This window comes from Carcharodon carcharias, chromosome 17 (assembly GCF_017639515.1).
Source record: "Carcharodon carcharias isolate sCarCar2 chromosome 17, sCarCar2.pri, whole genome shotgun sequence".
NCBI classification, from domain to species: Eukaryota; Metazoa; Chordata; class Chondrichthyes; order Lamniformes; family Lamnidae; genus Carcharodon; species Carcharodon carcharias.
In genome coordinates, this window is record NC_054483.1 from 99004747 (window position 1) to 99026365 (window position 21619).

At 45.3% G+C, this 21619-nt stretch overlaps 1 protein-coding gene across 5 annotated transcripts in view; it reads left to right on the top strand.

Annotated features, from left to right (window-relative positions):
• pcgf6 (polycomb group ring finger 6) overlaps positions 1–21619 on the top strand; it is a 102493-nt gene that overhangs the window by 11895 nt on the left and 68979 nt on the right. The gene's annotated exons all lie outside the window — the stretch shown is intronic.

A 21619-nucleotide genomic window follows, 5' to 3' on the forward strand; every position in this document is an offset into this window, starting at 1 on the left:
CCCTGGCACTATTTTTATTTGAAGAACAGTGATTTCCCCAGTGACTTGGCCCTCATCCGACATGAGCAATAGAAATGATCCTGTAATTATCACATTGCTGTTTGAGGAAGTTTTTACACACACATTGTGCATTTCCAACATTTTGAAAGAATCTCATTGGCTGTGAACTGCTTTGGAATGTCTTTAAGTCATGAAAAATACTGTAGAAATACAAGTTCTTTCTTATATATGTATACATGTATACACGTATATAAATAAAAAAACAAATTCTGCAAAAGGGTTTTAAAGAGTATATCAGGTGAGATTCCTTGTGTTTTGCTGATAGCTGCCTGGGGACCATGTTGTTCGATGCTTAGTTGAGTGAATGTGCCTTACTGGAGGAATCACTCAGACAGGAGCTCACGCTAGATAAACTATCAGCCTCCTGCTTCATGATGCAGCCAAGCAGTACACAAGCAGAGGGCTGTGGCCTCCAGACATTGTATGATGTTGTGAAGTAAAAGTCTCAGCAGAGCCTCCCAAGACAGCTCTAGTAATTACAATCTAGAAACAAGGCAGGACATTCATGAAGGTAGATAAATGAAACCAAGAACATTACTTCAAATCAAGCAGGATTGTAGGAGCAGAGGTCATAAGGTTAAATTTAAAATTGATAAAAGGGAGAGCTTACTTTTATCCCACGACAAGGAATGTTGTGTAGAGTTTGTAAGCTGGGTCATTCAGAATGCAGTTGGATGATACACTGATGTTGCAGGAATCTGGTGGGATGACTTCAAATAGGTCAAAGTGGCCCTTTCTCAGTCCTGGCAGTGTCTAGTTTCCTGCGCTTTCTGTAAAAATGAAGTGTTAATGTCAGAATTTTACTTTATAGTGTTTGAATTTGGGCAGCAGACAAGTCGGCAGCCTTGTGCATTGTAAATTCCTATTCAGCCCCAGTGGTTGCTTTTTTCTTTGACTGATTTTGGTGACAGTTAAGGAGCAGTTCAGAGAACTGGAGTGGGGGTCTAATCTGGGCTGATGTTTGCTTCTGGTTTTCCAGGCTGCCCAATGTCTCCAGCTGGTTGCTGTTCCTGGAATGCTATTCCTGATACAGTCTGAGGAGTGGCCCGATTCATGACATACTGCAGTGTTGCAAATGGATTCTGGCTCAAAGGCAAATGAACATCAGGAATTAAAATTACATTAATAGTTTCATAAACTTATAAGGTTTTGAACCACTGTGGCTCGAAATCTAGCTTCTGTCACCAGTTGTGCTAACTTGGCCTGTGTAATCCTTGATTGTTGTCTGCCTTGTTTAGATTTCTAAATGCAATTATTCTTGATGTCCATTGGGTGGCTGCAGAGACCAGCAGGATTGTGAGAGACTCACACATGTATAGCAAACGAAACTCATTCTGTGGATTTGAGAGTCAGTATTTTTTGGGAACAGCAAGTTGTTTGGGTTCTTTGGGTAATGTAAATGACAAAATCACTTTATAGGTAGTCATTAATTTTTTTTTATAAAACTGCAAAGCTAGCCTTTTCCTCATAGACTTGTTTCAGCACCCATGTGCAAGTCACAGCCTTGTACGAGTGTCCTGCACTTATGATAGTCACTAAAGATGCCAGCCTCGCACTGAGGCTGATATTGTGCTGGCTAAACTCCAGGATGCTCCAGGAAACCGAGCTGTTGGGTATACTGATGTAATTGCCTTATTTTCACCGGCACGTTCTCAAATCATATCTGACCCAAAACTGAATAAATGGGTGCAACAAGGTGTAAGTTTAATTGTACCTGAGTGTGGAGTTGATGATTTAGTTCTATCCGGGTTTGGGGGCGAGGGTTTAGTTCTATCCGGGTTTGGGGGCGAGGGTTTAGTTCTTTCCGGGTTTGGGGGCGAGGGTTTAGTTCTATCTGGGTTTGGGGGTGAGGGTTTAGCTCTGTCTGGGTTTGGGGGTAAGGGTTTAGTTCTACCTGGGTTGCTACTTTGCTGCTTTTAGACATAATAAGGAACAGCTCTCCTTCAGTCAAATTGTCTTTCCATTTTTGGTTTAGACATGTCTGCACTGTTTGCTGGCCAGCTGCCCAGTGCCTGGAGTGCCTGTGGATGGTGTGCTGTGCGCTGTTCTATTGCACCGTCTGCACAGATCAGTCAGTTTGCTCAATGGTCCATAAATTGAATAGAGCAGTCGACCCCATGGTTGTGCTATAGCAAGGTATCTGAGGTCAAGATTAATAGAAAGTTGTACTCAGACTCAAATATCACTCAGACAGGGTAAAAGAGAAGAAAGGAGAACATCAAAGCTGACTTGCCTGTTAATGGGATGTGGACGTCGTTGTACGGTCAACAATTATTGCCCATCCCTGATTTCCCTTGAGATGGTGCTGGTGAGCTGCTGCAGTCCGTCTAGTGAAGGTACAACCACAGTGCTGGTAAGTTGGGAAATCCAGGATGTTGACCAAGTGACAGTGAAGGAACAGCAGTATCATTCTAAGTCAGGTGGTGTTAACATGCATCTGCTGTCCTTATCCGTCTAGGAGATAGAGTTCAGGGACTTGGAAGGTGCTGTCGAAGAAGCCTTGGTGAGCTACTGCAGTGCAAGTTTTTGATGGTACACACTGCTGCCACTGTGTGTGGGTTGTGGAGGGACTGAATGTTTAAGATGGTGTCTTTGTCTTAAATGGTGACAACCTTCTTGAGTGTTGGAGCTGCACTCATCCAAGTAAGTGAGGGTATGCCATCACGCTCCCAACTTGTGTCTTGGAGATGGTGGCAAGGCCTTAGGAGTCAGAAGGTGAATCACAGCCTCTGATGTGCTCTTGTATCTTTGTCCAGTTCAGTTTCTGGTTATTGGTAACCCCAGGATGTTGATGGTGGGGAATTGAGTGATGATAATGCTGTTGAACATCAAGGGGCGGGTGGTTAGACTCTCTGTGAAAAAAATCAGTGCCTGGCACTTGTGTGGTGCATATCTTATTTGCCACTTATCAACCCAATCCTGGATGTTGTCCAATTCTTGTTTCATGCGGACATGCACTGCTTTATTATCTGAAGAGTTGCAAATGCAACTGAACACTGCAATCATCAATGAACGTGCCATTTTTGACCTTATGATGGGGGAGATGGCCATTGATGAAGCAGCCTACATCTATGAGTCCAAATCAACTACCGTGAGGAACCCCTGGAGCAATGCCCTGGGACTAAAGAGGATTTGCCTCTTCACAATCACAGCCATCGTCCTTTGTGCTGGGTATGACTCCAACCAGTGAAAGGTTTTTGCCTTGATGCCATTGACATCAAATTTACTAGAATCACAGAATGTTTGCAGCACAGAAGAAAACCATTCAGCACATTGTGTCAATGCCCTCTCTCTGCAAGAGCAACTCACCTAAATCCCGCTGTTCCCCACAGCCCTGCAAATATTTTCCCTCATTTCAAACTGCCTCCACCACAATCAGGCAGTGCATTCCAGATCCTTTTCTGGAAGTCTGTTTCCGGTCAGGTTCCGCAGGGCTCGGTGTTGGGGCCCTTTCTGTTTGTGGTGTACATAAATGATTTGGACTTGAATATAGGGGGTATGATCAAGAAGTTCATGGATGACACAAAAATTGATAGGGTGGTAAATAATGAGGAGGATAGTCGTAAACTGCAGGAGGATATCAATGGACTGGTCAGGTGGGCAGAGCAGTGGCAAATGGAATTCAACTCGGAAAAGTGACAGGTAATGCAGTTGGGGAGGGCTAACAAGGCAAGGGATTACACTATGAATGGTAGGACCCTGGAAAGTACTGAAGATCAGAGGGACCTTAGTGTGCATATCCACAGATCTGTGAAGGTAGTAGGGCAGGTAGATAAGATGGTTAAGAAGGCATATGCCTTTATTAGCCAAGGCGTAGAATACAAGAGCAGGGAGGTTATGCTGGAGCTGCATAAAATGCTGGTTAGACCACAACTGGAGTACTGCATGCAGTTCTGGTCACCACATTATAGGAAGGATGTGAATGCACTGGAGAGATTTACCAGGATGCTGCCTGGGCTGGAGGGTCTGAGCTATGAGGAAAGATTGGATAGACTGGGGTTGTTTTCCTTGGAGCAGTGAAGGTTGAGAGGAGACCTGGTAGAGATGTATAAGATTATGAGGGGCATAGATAGGGTGGATAGGAAGGCATTTTTTCCATTAGTAGAGGGGTCAATTACTAGGGATCGTAAATTTAAGGTAACAGGTAGAAGGCTAAGAAGGGAGTTGAGGAGAAATGTTTTCCCCCAGAGGGTGGTGGGAGTCTGGAACTCACTGCCTGAAAGGGTGGTTGAATCAGAAACTCTCGTAACATTTAAGGAGTATTTAGATATTCACATGCATTGCCATAGCCTCTAGGGCTATGGGCCAAGCGCTGGAAAATGGGATTAGCGTTGTCAGATCTTTGTTGACACGTTCGGACATGATGAGCCGAATGGCCTCTGTCTGTGCTGCAGATTGAGTCTAACCACTTGCTGTGTAAAAAGGTTTACCCTATTTTGCTATCGCCTCTTTTCCTAAAAGTGGTGTCCTCTGGTTCTTGATCCTTCCACCAATGCGAACAGTTTCTCCCTATCCACTCTGTCCAGACCCCTCATGATTTTGAACATCTCTATCAAATCTCCTCTCAACCTCTCTTCTCCGTTTGGAACAGCTCCAGCTTCTCCAATCGATCCATGTAAGTGAAGTTCCTCACCCCGGAATTATTCTTGTTAATCTTTTTCTCATAGTCTCTAATTCCTTCACGTCCTTCCTAAATTGTTGTGCACAGAGCTGGACACAATGGACCAGTTGAGGCCAATGCAGAGTTTTATAAATGTTCATCATTATTTCTTTACTTTGAATTCTATGCCTCTGTTCATAAAGAGGGGGGCCGGTTAAGCTTCACTCTCAACATCGACTCTATACCCCATGAGGCCTCATGGCAATCAGGCCAATCATAGACGAGGCAACCTCTTGCTGATTACAACCTATCACGTCCTCCCCACCCCCCACCCCTTCAGCTGATGATTAGTCCTCCATTTGGAAGAAGCACTGAGGAAGTGAGTAGGGCACAGAATGTACTCTGGGTGGAGGACGTCAATGTCCATAACCAGGAGTGGCTTGGTAGCACCACTCCTGACCAAGCTGGCCGGGTCTTAAAGGACATAGCTGCCAGAATGGGTCTGCGGCAGGTGGTGAGGGAACTAACAAGAGAGAAAAACCTACTTGGCCTCATCCTCATCAATCTACCTGTCACAGATGCATCTGTCCATTATAGTGTTGGTAGGAGTGACCACAACACAGTCTTTGTGGAGACAAAGTCCCGTCTTCACCTCGAGGATGCCCTGTGTGGCACTTGTACTGTACTAAACAGGATAGATTTCGAACAGATCTAGCAACTCAAAACAGGGCATCCATGAGGTGCTGTGGGCCATCAAGCAGCAGCAGAATTGTACTCAATCACAATCTGTAACCTCATAGCCTGACTCTATGCCTCATAGCCCCACTCTACCATTACCATCAAATAAGGGGATCAACCCTGGTTCAATGAAGAGTGCAGGAGGGCGAGCCAGGAGCAGCACCAGGCATATCTAAAATGGAGGTGTTAACCTTGTGAAGCTACAACACAGGACTGCTTGCAAGTCAAACAGCGAAAGCAGCATGCGGTGGAACTAAGCAATCCTACAACCAATAAATCAGATCTAAGCTTTGCAGCCCTGCCGCATCCAGTTGTGAATGATGGTGGACAATTAAATAACTAACAACTAACAGGCTCCACAAATATCCCCTTCCTCAATGATGGGGCAACCCAGCACATCAGTGCAAAAGATAAGGCATTTGCAACAATCTTCAGCCAGAAGTGCCGAGTGGATGACCTATCTCAGCATTCTCCTGAGGTCTCCAGCATCACAGATGCCTGTCTTCACCCAGTTTATTCACTCCACGTGATATCAAGAAACGGCTGAAGGCACTGGATACTGCAAAAGCTATGGGCCCTGACAACATTCCAGCAATAGTACTGAACACTTGTGCTCCAGAACTATTTGCGCCTCTAGCCAAGCTGTTCCAGTACAGCTGCAACACTAATATCCACTGGGCCAATTACCGCCCCATCAGTTTACTCTCGATCATCTGCAAAGTAATGGAAGGGCTCGTTGACCGTGCTGTCAAGTGGCACTTACTCAGCTTCTCTTCTTCTTAGGAAGTCCATCGGGCTGAGGATGACTTTCTTCCACTCCAGGTCTATGAGCCCTGAGGTGACTAAAAAGTCCAGTGCTGGGTCCGCACTGCCGCAGTTGGGGCAGGTTGTGTTTGATGAGGTGGATGGCTGGGATGCTTGGATTTGGTGCCCTCCTTCTGCCGTTTGTGCTTGGCCTCCACCTGGGCCTTTTGGAGATGCTCAAAATGGTTGACACCTTTGCAGGTGCTTCTTCTCTAACTTGGCCGGTCTTGAGCAAGAGTTTCCCACGTGTCGATGGAGATGTTGCATTTTTTCAGAGAGTAGCTCCATTCCAGTGGGGAGCTTCATGGAGATGGGATGGAGTACTATGGCAAGGAAAATGGAAAAGAGTGTTGGTGCGATGACACAGCCTTGCATGACTCCAACTTGCACTCATATTGGGTCTGTGGCAGATCTGTTGGTGAGGATCATGACTTGCATGTCATTGTGCAGCAGGCGGAGGATGGTGACAAATTTCTACGGTCAGCCAAATTTGAGGAGGACACTCCACAATCCTGGTTGATAAAGTCGAAAGCCTTTGTGAGGTCAAAGAAGGCCATGAATAGAGGTTGCTGCTGCTCTCTGCATTTTTCTTGGACTTGTCTTGCTACGAAGATCATGTCCACTGTGCCTCTTGATGGACAGAATCCGCATCGTGACTCCTGTGGGAGCTCTTCAGCCATGGGGAGAAGGCGATTGGGAAAGATTCTTGCAATGACCTTTCCTGTGGTGGACAGCAGAGACACCTCTCTGTTGTTACTGCAATCGGTCTTGTCTCTTTTTTTTTGAAGATGTTCACAATCACAGTGTCTGTGAAATCCCCTGACATGTTCTCCTCCTTCCAGATGAGGGAGATGAGGTCATGTATTCATGCTAAGAGTGCTTCTCCACTGTATTTTAATATTTTGGCAGGGATTCCGTCTATGCTGGCGACCTTATTGGTTCATAGGTGCCGGATGGCCTTTTCATGCTGGATTGTGCTGAGGTGGTGGTGGGTAGCATGCTGTGGAATGTGGTCGAGTGCACTCATGCTGAGGTCTGAGTCTCAGTTGAGGAAATCCTCCAACAAATGCTGACTGCCTCTCTGTCCTTGATGAGCACACTCTGTTCTTAGCTCTCAGTGGGGTAGGCCCATGGGTGCGTGGGCCCTAAATGGCCTTGACTTCACTAAAGAATCCACGCGTGTCATGGATGTCGGTGAGTTGCTGTATTTCCTGTGCTCTTTGCACCTACTATCTGTTCTTTAGGTTATGGGCTCTTTGTTGGACAGTGGCCTTCATTTATCTATAGACAGGTTTTCCTTCCCTCAAATTTTTGTGGTGCTTCCAATTTAGGAATGTCTTGTGCTTGCGATTTAGTAGCTTCTGGATCCCCTGATCATTCTTGTCAAACTAGTCTTGATGTTTCCTGGTGGAGAAACCAAGAGCATCCTTGCAGATGCTGATTATGGTAGATTTAAGGGCAGACTGGGCACTCTGAAGGTTCTGTGGTTCTTATTTGTTGAGCATCACCACATTGATTATGAGGCTCTATCCAAGCAGGTCTTTCTTCAGAGTCCTTGAGTCCACTGACATTGATTTTCCTGCAGCAGCACTCCTGCTGCCACTGCCTTTTTTGGGCCAGGCTGATGGAGATAGTAGCCCTCATTAGGTGATGGTCGGTCCAGCAGTCATCAGCGCCTCTCATGGCACTGGTGATGCAAACAACCTTGCGGTCCTTTGCTCGCAAGATGACATCATTGAGCAGGTGCCAATGTCTGGAGCGAGTCATGAAGTCTTGTTTCCCCGATGAACTAGGGTGTTTGTTATGATCAGACCATGTTCTAGGCGTTTTGTCAGGAGGAGGACTCCAGTGGTGTTAGCTTTCCCTACACTTTCCTTGCCAATCACACCTTTCCAGAGGTTTGTGTCCCTCCCAACTCAGGCATTGAAATCACCGAGGGAAATCAGCTTGTCTCCCTTTGGGACATGGATTAAGGCTGGAGTAGAATTCCTCTTTGGTGTCATCTGTTGCATCTAGGGTTGAGGCATAGACGCTGACAACTGTGGTGATTTGTGTCTGTGCTAGGGTGAGCTGAAGGGTCGTATCACACAAGGGGCTGGCTGAGACAGTCAACTAGTTTGTTTTTTATGGCGAAACCAATCCCGTGGAGTCGGCATTCTTCTGATTTACCTTTCCAGAAGAAGATGTATCCACCACCTTGTTCCTTGAGCTGGCCTTCTTCTGCCCACCGTGACTCATTCAGGGCAGTGAAATCGATGTCGTAGTGCCGGAGTTCTCGGGCTATGATAGCTGTGCAATATGCTGGTCTGTCATTGCTGGGGTTGTCCATGAGAGTCCTGATGTTCCAAGTCCCAAAATTCAATTTGAGTGGGTGGAAGATGCCTAACTCAGCTGCACATGCCTGCTCGCTGATTCTCAGTTTGGGTTCTGCCAAGGCCATTCAGCTCCTGACCTCATTACAGCCTTAATCCAAAAATGGGCGAAAGAGCTAAACTGTATCGGTGAGGTGAGAGTGACCTCGACCTCGGGCAAAATCGTCCCAAATTTGCACTGTGCGGTAGTGGGTGTGAAAGAAGATATTTTACCCACCAGCCGCAAGGTCGGCTTCTCACACCGTATCATCCCAATCCCACCTCATTAATCATGCATTCCCGGGAAACATGCCGTTTCAATGGCAGGCGGGCTGCGATTTGGCCGCCATGTCATCACCTCACCGCTTCATCACGCTGGGTATCACATTTAAAGTGCAGCCGCGCACACAACTCTTAGTGCTTCCACCCCAAAAAGAAGATATGGTCCCGAAAGGCAATAAGACTGCAGCCCCCTGGTTTAGTGATGCATCCATCGAGCGCCTTTTGGACACCATGGAGGCCCGCTGTGACGTCCTCTATCCCCACCCTGGCCTCAGGAGGGGCAGCTACATTACCAGTCCAGCTTATCAGGCGATAGCAGTGGTGATCAGTACCAGCACTGCACAGAAGAGGTTGGCCATCAGATGCAGATAGAGGATGAATGATCTCATCCCTGCCGCCAGGTTACGGCAACCATCTCATCACTCTAAACACTCACACTCAAGCCTATCACATATCCACTGGATCTCACTCACTGCCAGCTCAAGGGAGATAACCACTCACTCTCTCACACACACCCTCACATCTCCATCTGGCCTGATCTCCTCTGGAGACTGCTTCCTCAGCCCTGACCCTCTTGAGGCCACTTGCACAGCTCAACATTTGCCCCCACACACACCCTGGGACACTCCTTTTCCTAGTACAGCTCTCGCCCTGCAGCCTCTTCCCTTGCCTGAGGCCACTTCTCCCATTCCCCAAGGAAGCTCTAGCCCTGCAGCCATTGAGAAGCCACTCCCTGCCTTTTGGCTGGTCTGGTGGGTAGAGATCTGCCTGTGAGCCCCCTCTAAAAGTGATGTGGCGTATGTGAAGCCTGGCACTGATGACTGCGAGTGCTGCCCGAAGCAAGGTACGCAAACAAACCTCGAAGTCCCAAGCAAAACACAGCTCACCAGATACATGTTGCTTATGCACATTTGTGAAACACGTTGGCATGCAATCACACCAACGTGGGCGGACGATCCAGCATGGGGGTGGGGAGGAACGATTCCACCTGGCTGGCCTTATAATGATATGCAGATGTATTACGATGAGGTTCCTGACGTCCGATGGCGGGAAACACGGCCCGCCATCAATGGGCAGAGCGGAGAATTGCAAACTGGTTTCATGATGCTGTGAAACTGATTTTTGGCCTACTTGCTGTATTATCTGCTCACGCCGCTGAACACACCCGACTCCAATGGGCACAGAAAATTCTGTCCATCAAGGCAACATTTCAACCGAGCGTGGAATCAGGGAGTCCTAGCAAAACTGGAGTCAATGGGAATTGGGGGAAAACTCTCCACTGGTGGTGTCATAACTAGCACAAAGGAAGATGGTTGTGGTTGTTGGATGTCAGTCATCTCAGCTCCAGGACATCACTGCAGGAGTTCCTCAGGATAGTGTCACCCCCCAAAACACCTTCAGCTGCTTCATCAATGATCTTCCTTCCATCGTAAGGTCAGAAGTGGGGATGTTCACTGATGATTGCACAATGTTCAGCACCATTCATGACTCCTTAGATACTGAAGCAGTCCATGTCCAAATGCAGCAAGACCTGGACAATATCCAGGCTTGGGCTGACAAGTGGTAAGTAACATTTGTGCCACACAAGTGCTAGGCAATGACCATCTCCTGCAAGAGAGAATCCAATCATCTCCCCTTGATATTCAATGACATTACCATCGCTGGATCCCCCACTATCAACATCCTGGGTGTTACCATTGACCAGAAACTGAACTGGATCAGTCATATAAATACTGTGGCTAGAAGAGCAGGTCAGAGGCTAGGAATCCTGTGGTGAGTAACTCACCTTCTCACTCCCCAAAGCCTGTCCACCATCTATAAGGCACAAGTCAGGAGTGTGATGGAATACTCTCCACTTGTCTGGATGAGTGCAGTGCAGAGTGAAGCTCGACACCGTCCAGGACAAAGCAGCCCACTTGATTGGCACCACGTCCACCACCTGCAACATCCACTCCTTCCATCACCGACACACAGTGACAGTAGTGTGTACCATGAACAAGATGCACTGTAGCAACTCACCAAGGCTTTTTTGGCAGTATCTTCCAAACCCACGATCTCCACCACTTAGAAGGACAAAGACAGCAGATGCCAATTAAAAAGCCAATTACTGCCACGAATTACTTACTGGCATATTGAATTTTTTAAGGAAGACGTGTGTGTTTTTCAAGAACTACAAGCAAGGACACTGAGCATGAGTGATAATGTAAAGTGACCACTTTCTGATAAATTCCTGTGTGGATTATACTGACAGACCTGTCCTCAGAGAACATGGAATGTCGCACCTGAAAAGGTGTCATGGCCTTCTTCAAGCACAGATACTTATAAGGGAGGTGGGAAAGATGCAAAGGACTGAATTTTAATCTCCTGTGGTTGCAGAGACAAAAGACAGATTACCACTTCTCAGCAGATATCTAAAATCCATCTCTGTTGATTCATATCAGAATGTGTAAAATGGTGGGAGATCAAAGAAAATAGACTCTGGACACAAGTTATGGTATTTTTCCCTTACAGGAATAACATGGAAAAATGGGTCAAAAAGCTAGCTACAGAGCAATGCTATTGTGTGTTGAGAGTGACAGCACAAGAAGACCAAATAGTCACCCCTGCAGTTGCAGGCAAAGTCTCTCTCTCTCTGTTGCTGGAGGCAAGGCTCAGCAGAGCCACAATCAAAAAGGAAATAGGACAGCTTCTTCAGCCAACCTGCAGTACCAAGTGTCTCCAAACCAATTGCTAAACTGCCAAAGTCAGCTCTACCAAAATGACCCAACTAACAGCTGCAATGTATTGTCAGCCATCACCTCACGGACAAGCCAAAGACTGATTCGTACTCTTTTTTAACTTTTATTTTTGGGCTCTTACCTTTTTATTCCTGATCTGTGTGTTGCGCTTTTATTATTTTTCTCGGGTTTTAGTAACGGATAAACTTACTCTTTCTTTCACTCAAGAAAGCCTGGTTAAATTGGCACCTTCTAAAACATAAATACATTTGGACTTGGAAAAGGCATTCAAGGGGGAATGGACCCCTTTTAAGTTAACTTTGTTGCAACCAACTGAGGGGGTTGAATAAAGAAGGAGAGGCAGCTCATTCCTCCTCACCTAGGAGCATAACAATATTGTAAAATTGGGGTCCTGTTCAGGAAGTTAACATATTGGCGGACCTTGCCCAGGGACCAGTTGTAACAATGGCAACACCACCACCAGGAAGTTCCCCTCCAAGCCACACACCATCCTGACTTGGAACTATATCGCTGCTCCTTCACTGTCACTGGGTCAAAATGCCAGAACTCCCTCCTTAGCAGTACTGTGGGTTTACCTACACCCCATGGATCGCAGCGGCTCAAGAAGGCGGCTCACCACCACCTTCTCAAGGGCAATTAGGGATATGCAATAAATCCTGGCTTAGCCAGTGACGCCTACATCCCATGAAAAAATTTTAAAAAGTTGTCTAGATGGCTAACATAGTTCAAAATAACACCAACAGTCTGGGCTCGGGTTCGGGTTCGATTTCCATTTCAGCTGAGGCAGATTTGGGACCTGCCTTCTTGTCCTGCCCCTGAGAGTGGAAGGCAATAAGAAACCACCACTGACAGAAAAACTGCTAAGAAAAGCAGCTCAGGATAAAGCATCGCAGACAATGAGCCAAGGACCTGTCTTCAAGCAGAGCACACATCATATCACATCATTTATAAAGCCCAGGATGCTGTTTGCTTTATTAACTGCTTTCTCAACCTGCCCTGCCACTTTCGTTGATTTGCGCATGCATGTCCCCAGGTCTCTCTACTCCTGTATCCCTTTTAGAATTGTCCCCCTTATTTTCTATTGTCTGTCTTCGTTCTTCCTACTTGAGCTCCTAGATGCACAGAGGGCTGGCTGAGACAATTAGAATTAGGAAGGATCAATTAGACAATTAGAATTAAGTAGGTCAGAGTTTGATTTGGAGTGCGTTTCTATAAATATTCACTCAGTGGAGTTAGGAAGGCTGGTGAGCTGCAGGCACAAATAACCATGTGAAAATATGAGTTAATAGTAATAAATGAGACCTGGGTCAAGAAAATGAGGATTTTGATTTTTGATATTTCTGGGCGCAAGGAAATAAAGGGAAGGAACAAAATGGGGTTGGGCTAATAGTTCTGATTCAGAAATACTTCACAGTGCTAGCAAGAGAATTTCCTTGAGGGGTTGTCAGATTTATTTGGTTGAGTTAAGAAATAATAAAGGAGTTTTTTTTAACTGAAGTGGATGTAGTTTATATGAGATGGTGCACTTTGACAGGAAGAGTAAAGAGAGATGATATAAGTTACATTGTATAATTCTAAAGAGGATGCAAAAAGAGGGGTTGTTTGAAAATTTTTAAAAATATTTACTCATGGGATGTGGGCATTGCGGGCTAGCATTTATTGCCCTTGTTCAGAGGGCATTTTTAAGAATCAACCACATTGCTGTGGTTGTCACATGTAGGCCAGACCAGGTAAGGACAGCAGATTTCCTTCCTTAAAGGACATTAGTGAAGCAGATGGTTTTTACGACAATCGGCAATGGTTTCAGGATCATCATTAGACTTTTAATTCCAGATATTTATTGAATTCAAATTCCACCATCTGCCATGGTGGGAGTCAAACCTGGGTTTTCAGCGCATTAACCTGGGTCTCTGGAATACCAGTCCACTGACAATGTCACTAAGCCACCACCTCCCCTGTGTTGCAGGATAGGCTTTCCATAGAGGCAAAGGGTAAAAAAATTCAGGAAATGATGTTAAACCAGTATAAGATACTAGTTTAGCTCGAACAGCAGTATTATGTCCAATTCTGGATACCACACTTTGGGAAGAAAGTGAAGGATTTGGAAAGGATAGAGAAGAGATTAACTAGAATGGGCTATGGGATTGCAGCTTAAACAAACAGGCTGGGGAAGCTGGGATAGGAAACCGGCTGGGACAGGAAACAGGCTGAGATAGGAAACAGGCTGGGACAGGAAACCTGCTGGGATAGAAAACAGGCTGGGACAGGAAACAGGCTGGGATAGCTCTTAAGAGCAGAGAAGGCTAAGAGGAAATTTGAGAACTTGTTTAAAATCATGAAGGATTAAATAAGGTGAAACTTTTCAGTGGTTGGAAGGTTAATGACAAGCGGCCACAGATTTAAGGCAATTGGCAAAAACAGCAGGGGTGATCTGAGAGAAAACTTTATACAATGAAATAGTTTGGATTTGGAATGCAACGCCTGGTAGGATGGTGGATACAGGTTCAATAGTAGCCTTCAAAAGGGAAAAGGAGAAAAAAATTGCAGCAATATGGGGAAAGAGGAGGAAAGTGGGATTAGCGGCATTGTCTTTGAAAGAGCTGGCACAGACTCGATAGACCAAATGTACTATTCTATAATTGAACAAAAGCTGTAATGAGGTCTGGGGCCAAGTGGCCCTAGTGGAACTCAAATTGAACATCGGTGAACAGGCTATTCATGAGTAAAAGCTGCTTTATAGCACTATCAATGATGCCTTCCACCACTTTGTTGATTAAGAGTAGACTGATGGGACAGTGGTTGGCCAGTTTGGATTTGTCCTGCTTTTTGCAGACAGACATACCTGGGCACTTTTCCACAACGTTAGGTAGATGCCAGTGTTGTAGCTGTACTGGAACAGCTTGATAAGGGGCACACCACGTTCTGGAGCACAGGTTGGTAACGCTGCAGCCGGAATATTGTCGGGGCCCATAACATTTCTTGTATGCAGTGTGCTCAGCCATTTCTTGATATCACATGGAGTGAATTGAGTTGGCTGAAGACTGGCATCTGTGGTGGTAAGGGACCTCTGGAAGTGCCAAGATGGTCGGTGTACATGGGGGTGGAGGGGGGAGGGGATGCTGAGTTGTGCTGTTGCCCAATCCATGTGGTCTGTATACTTGGTGGAAGGGGTGATTTGTATTTATGTGGTCAGTGTATGTGGTGACGGGGAGTGAGGATTGTATGTTGAAGTGAATGCTCTCTGCAGTTTCTAAGCCTAAAAAGATGATTCTAAAGGATGCTGGATTGTAACAACATTGATTTTCCTAAATACAAATAGTTCTGAATGTCACGACTTTTGACTGCCTGCAGTTTATTTGTCAGAAGATGTGAAGCTCTTTGAGTAGAGAATCCTTGCTGACATCAGATGATGCTGTAGGTTTAATGTTTGGAGCTGATTTGTCATTTAAATAACTTAGTCCCAGACAGCCTTCTGGGCACAGCAGAGCCCAGTCTCACATGCCAGAGTTTGCTGCTGACTCCTGTTTTTATTTCTGTTCAACCCAGCCCTCGGACTATAACTATTTGAATTCTCTTCCGATGAGGATTTTGAAGCTGTGCTTTGAGTTCTATTTGTCTCGTATGCTATTTGGATTGTCACCATTGAGGAATTTAATCCAGACTTAGTGAATGAATTTTTCACTCTTTCCAATCCTGATTTGCCCCACCCCACCCTTGAAAATGGTAACTCCCCTTTGGATTCTAGCTCATTCCTTAGTGTCTCCCTCCCTCTACCTCAATTATTCCTCTCTGGATTCTATTTCCATGCTCTAGAGTTAGGGTTCTCACCTTACCTGACCGGTTTCTTTAGGTAGGAGTCTAGGTTCTGAGTAATGATGGGAAGCTGTTAACCTAAGCACCAGGTTTGTTCTAACAAGAGTCACTCCATCAAGATCAGGAGCGGGAGTCAAGGCTAATTTACTTTTTTCTTCTTCTCCCAGAGGAACTTAGGCCAAAGGTTGCCTCCCACTAGCTGCCTCTGAGCAGTTCAACCAACAGAGAACAGACCTGGAGGCAGACATGGGGCCTGTAGTGGATGTATTTTATATTGATTTGTAAAAAGTCTTTGATATGGTACTACATAAAGGATTTAAGCTAAGTAAAGCATCTTCTGAATTAAGGAACATGGACAAAGGGATGGTTTGAAAGTGGGGAGATTGGGCTAATTGGACATTTATAGAATTGAGAAATGTAAATGGAGTCTATGTTGGAGCCACTCTCATTTACCATATACAGTAATATATGTTACAAAATACTTAGAGCGCAGAATCAGGCCTTTCGGCCCACTGGTCCACGTCAGTGTTTAATCCACACGAGTCCCCTCCATCATACTTAAAGTAACCCGATCAGTATATCCTTCTATTCCTTTCTCCCTCGTTATCTAGCATCCGCTTAAATGTATATATGCTGTTGTCCTCAACTACTCCTTAAAGTGGCAAGTCCCACATTCTAATCACTCTCTGGGTAAAGAAGTTTCTCCCGAATTCCCTATCAAATTTATTGGTGAGTATTTTATATTTATCATTCTTATCTTGCCTGCAAGTGGAAACATCTAAACAGAAGGGTCTCAGAGTACAGAGGCATTGATCACCAAAAGCTGCGCCATAGGTTAGCAAGACCATTAATAAAAGCAAACTAAGCAATAGGCTTTATTTTTCGAGGGATGAACTGAAAGTAGAAAAGTTCTGCTAAACCTCTTTCGAACCTTGCTTAGATCACACTTAGAGAGTACTACATGCAGTTCTAGTCTCCATATTATAAGAAGGATACAGTGGCACTGGAGAGAGTGCTGAAAAGATTCACAAAGATTATACCATAAATGTGTGGGTATATTTATCGGGAAAAGATTGACAGGCTAGGTATCTTCTCTCTTGAAAAAAGGCTGAGGGGTGACCTAATAGAGGTCTTTAAAATGATGAAAAGTTTTGTTAGAGTGTATACAGAGAGAATGTTTCCTCTAGTGAGGAAGAATCACTAGTGACAGTCAATAGAAGATAGTCACCAAGAAATCCAATAGGGAATTCGAAAGAAATGTCATTCATTACTCATGGTGGTGCGAAGGTGGAACTCACTACCACAGGGGTGGTTGAAGCAAATAGTATAGATGCATTTAAAGGAAAGTTAAACAAGCATATGAGGGAGAAGGCAATAGATGGTTATGATGGTCGATTCAGATGGGAAAAGATGAGAGAAAGCTCAAGTGGAGCATTAGACTGGTTGGGCCAAATGGCCTGTTTCTGTGCCATGTAGCCTATGTAATTGTCTATGCATATCCTTTCAAACCCTTTCATAATCTTAAAGATCTCTCAGGTACCCCTCAGCCTTACAAAAACTAAATACTGTGGATGCTGGAAATCTACAATAAAAACTGAAATGTTCAACATGTCAGGCAGCATTTGTGGGGTAGAGAAAAGAGTTAATGTTTCAGGTCAGTGACCCTTCACCGGTCTACTCGGTTTCTTTTTCCATAGATGCTATATGACCTGCTGACTATTTCAGCGTTTTATCTTTCTATAATCCTTCAATCTCCACTTGAGCACTGAAACTCTAGTGTAATACTAAGGGAGTGCAGCACTGTTGGAGGAGCTGCCTTTTGGATGAGAAGTTAAGCATGTGTAAAAGATCCCATTGCACTATTTTGAAGATGGGCAGGGGAGTTATCCCCATTGGCATGACCAATGATTATCCTTCAATCATTAACATAGAAATGGATTATCTAGTCATTTTTACATTACTGTTTGTGGGATTTTGCTGTGTACAGATTGATTGCTGCATTTCCTACATTACAACAGTGACTACAGTTAAAAGGTATTTCATTGGATGTAAAATGCTCTGGGATGTCCTAATCTCGTTAAAGATGTTATGTAAATGCAAGTCTTTCTTTGTTTTCACTTTTCTAGAGAAAAGAGCCCCTGCCTGTTCAGTCTTTCCTGATAGTTATAACCCCTTAGTTTGGTATCATTCTGCTAAATCTTTTCTGGCATCTTCTCCGATACCTCCGTAACCTATCTATAATATGGAGACCAGACTGTTCATGGTACTCCCAAATGTAGTCTATACACGTTTCATAGAACTTCCTTGATTTCAATTCTATCCTTTGAGAAACGAACCCAGTGCTTTGTTTGCAGTTTTCTTTTATGGCTTTATGAACCTGCACTACTACCTTTAGTGATCTTTGTATCTGTACCCTGGATTGCTCTGTTCCTGTGCCCCAATTAGACTCTTATTTTCCAAGGAGTATGTGACCTCCTTATTCTCCCTACCAAAAACGTATTCCTTCATACTTCTCAATATTGAAGTTTATTTACCAATTACATGCTCATTCTGCAACTTTATTAATGTTTCCTGTATTTAATCGCAGTCCTCTGAACATTCTACAATTTGGTGTCAGCTGCAAATTTTGGAATTGTAATTTAATTCCAAATCATGTAGGTAAATGGAGAATAACAGTGGCCCAACCCCAATCTTGGTGATACACCACTTCCCACCATTTGCCAATCCAAATAACTACTTTTAACCCCTCACTGTCTGTTTGGTAGCCAGTTTGTTATCTATTCTTCTACCTGTCCCCTGACTCCACATGTTCCAACCCTAGTCATGATTCAACTGTAGCCACGTATGTCATTATGGTTTAGGAATTGAGCGGGAGACGGTGGCTTAGTGGTATTGTCCCTGGACTACTAATCCAGAGACCCAGGGTAATGCTCTGAGTTCAAATCCCAGATGGTAAAATTGGTGCACAAATCTGGAATTAAAAGTCTAATAGTGACCATGAAACCATTGCCAATTGTTATAAAACCCCATCTGGGTCACTAATGTCCTATAGAGAAGGAAATCTGCCATGCTTACCTGATCTGGCATACATGTGACTTCAGATCCATAGCAACGTGGATGACTCCCTTTACAATGGCCTAGCAAGCCACTCAGTTGTATCAATATGCTAAAAAATGTAAAAGGAATGGAACTGGACGGACCACCTGGCATTGACATAGGCACCAGAAACAACAACGGCAAACTTGGCCCTGTTGACCCTGCAAAGTCCTCCTTACTAACATCTGGGGGCTTGTGCCAAAATTGGAAGAGCTGTCTCACAGACTAGTCAAGCAACAGCCTGACATAGTCATACTCACAGAATCATACCTTACAGACGATGTCCCACATACCACCATCATCCCTGGGTATGTCCTGTCCCACCGGCAGGACAGACCCAGCAGAGGTGGTGGCACAGTGGTATACAACAGGAAGTTTCCCTGGGAGTCCTCAACATCGACTCTGGACCCCATGAATCCTCATGTCATCAGGTCAAACATGGGCAAGGAAACCTCCTGCTGTTTATCACATAGCACCTGTTCCCCCTCAGCTGATGAATCAGTGCTCCTCCATGTTGAACACCAATTGGAGGAAGCACTGAGCATGGCAAGGGTGCAGAATGTACTCCAGGTGGGGGACTTCAATGTCAATCACTAAGAGTGGCTCAGTAGCACCACTACTGACTGACCTGGCTGAGTCCTAAAGGACATAGCTGCTACATTGGGTCTGCAGCAGGTGGTGAGAGAACCAACAAGAGGGAAAAACATACTTAATCTCATCCTCACCAACCTGCCTGCCGCAGATGCAGCTGTCCATGACAGTCTCCAAAGGAGTGATCACCGCGCTGTCCTTGTGGAGACGAAGTCTTGTCTTCACTTTGAGGATACCCTCCATTGTGTTGTGTGGCACTACCACCATGCTAAATGGGCTAGATTTCGAACAGATCTAGCAACTCAAGACTGGGCCATCAGCAGCAGCAGAATTGTACTCAACCACAATCTGTAACCTCGTGGCCTGGCATATCCCCCAATCTACCATTACCACCAAGCCAGCGGATCAACCCTGGTTCAGTGAGGAGTGCAGGAGAACATGCCAGGAGCACCACCAGGCATCCCTAAAAATTAAGTATTGATCTGGTGAAGCTACAACACTGGACTACTTGTGTGCCAAATAGTGTAAGCAGCAAGTGATAGACAAGCTAAGCGATTCCACAACCAACGGATCAGATCTAAGCTCTGCTATCCTGCCATATCCAGTCGTGAATGGTGGTAGACAATTAAACAACTCACTGGAGGAGGAGGCTCCATAAGTATCCCCATCCTCAATGATGTGGCATCCCAGCACATCAAAAGCTAAGGCTGAATCATTTGCAACAATCTTCAGCCAGAAGTGCCAAGTGGATGATCCATCACAGCATCTTCCAGAGGTCCCCAGCATCACAGATGCCAGTCTTCAGCCAATTGAATTCACTCCACGTGATATCAAGAAATGGCTGAAGGCTCAAGGCTATAGGCCTTGACAATATTCCGGCAATAGTTTGGAAGACTTGTGCTCCAGAACTTGCCGCGCCCCTAGTGAAGCTGTTCCAGTACAGCGCCAACCCTGGCATCTACCCGGCAATGTGGAAAATTGCCCAGGTATGTCCTGTACACAAAAAGCAGAACCAATCAATCCTGGCCAATTACTGCCCCATCAGTCTGTTCTCGATCACCAGTAGAGTGATGGAAGGGATCATCAACAGTGCTGTCAAGCGGCACTTGCTTAGCAATAACCTGCTCAATGACGCCTAGTTTGGGTTCCGCAAGGCCACTCAGCTCCTGACCTCATTGCAGCCTTGGTTCAAACATGGACAAAAGGACAAACTCGAGTGGTGAGGTGAGAGTGATTGCCCTTCACATCAAGGCAGCATTTGATCGAGTGTGGCATCAAAGCACACTAGCCAAACTGAAGTCAGTGGAAATTGGGGGGAAACTCACTGCTGGTTGGAGACATACCTAGCATCTTCAACTGCTTCATCATTGACCTTCCTTCCAACATAAGGTCAGAAGTGGGGATATTCGCTGATGATTGCATAATGTTCAGCACCATTAACAATGCCTCAGATACTGAAGCAGCCCATGCCCAAATGCACAAGACCTGGACAATATCCAGGCTTGGGCTGACAATTGGCAAGTAACAATCGCGCCACACAAGTGCCAGGTAATGACCAACAAGAGAGGATCTAACCATTGCCCCTTGACATTCAATGGCATTACTATCGCTCAATCCTCCACCAACCCCTGGGGTCACCATTGACCAGAAACTGAACGGGACCAGCCATATAAATATTGTGGCTACAAGAGGCTAGGGATTCTACAGCAAGTAACTTACCTCCTCACTCCCCAAAGCCTGTCACTGTCTACAAGGTTAGGAGTGTGATGGAATACTCTCTACTTGCCTGGATAAACTTGATTGGCATCCCACCCACAAACATTCACTCCCTCCACCACCGACACACAGTAGCAGCAGTGTGTACCATCTACAAGATGCACTGCAAGAATTCACCAAACCTTTTTTTATATTAATTCATGGGATGTCACTTATTGCCCATCCCTAATTGCCCTTCAGAGGGCAATTAAGAGTCAAACATATTGCTGTGGATCTATAGTCACATGTAGGGCAGGAGATTTCCTTCCCTAAAGGGCATAAGTGAACCAGATGGGTTTTTACAACAATCTGCAATGGTTTCGTGGTCAGAGTTTTAATTCCAGATTTTTATTGAATTCAAATTTCACCATCTGCCATGGTGGGATTCGAACCCTGGTCCCCAGAGCATTACCCTGTGTCTCTGGAATATTAGTCCAGTGACAATACCATTATGCCACTGCCCTGCCTCTTCAAACCCCCGACCACTAGGATATAGAAGGACAAGGGCAGTAGATGCATGGAAACACCATCACTTGCAAGTTCCCCTCCAAGTCACTCACCACCCTGACTTGGAAATATATCACCATTCCTTCACTGTCGCTGGGTCAAAATCCTGGAACTCACTCCCTAACAGCACAATGGGTGTACCTACACCACATGGACTGCAGCGGTTCAAGAAGGCAGTTCACCACCACCTTCTCGAGGGCAGTTAGGGATGGGCAATAAATGCTGGCCTAGCCAGCAACACCAACGTCCCATGAATGAATAAAAAAAGAAATTTGCTGTTGACA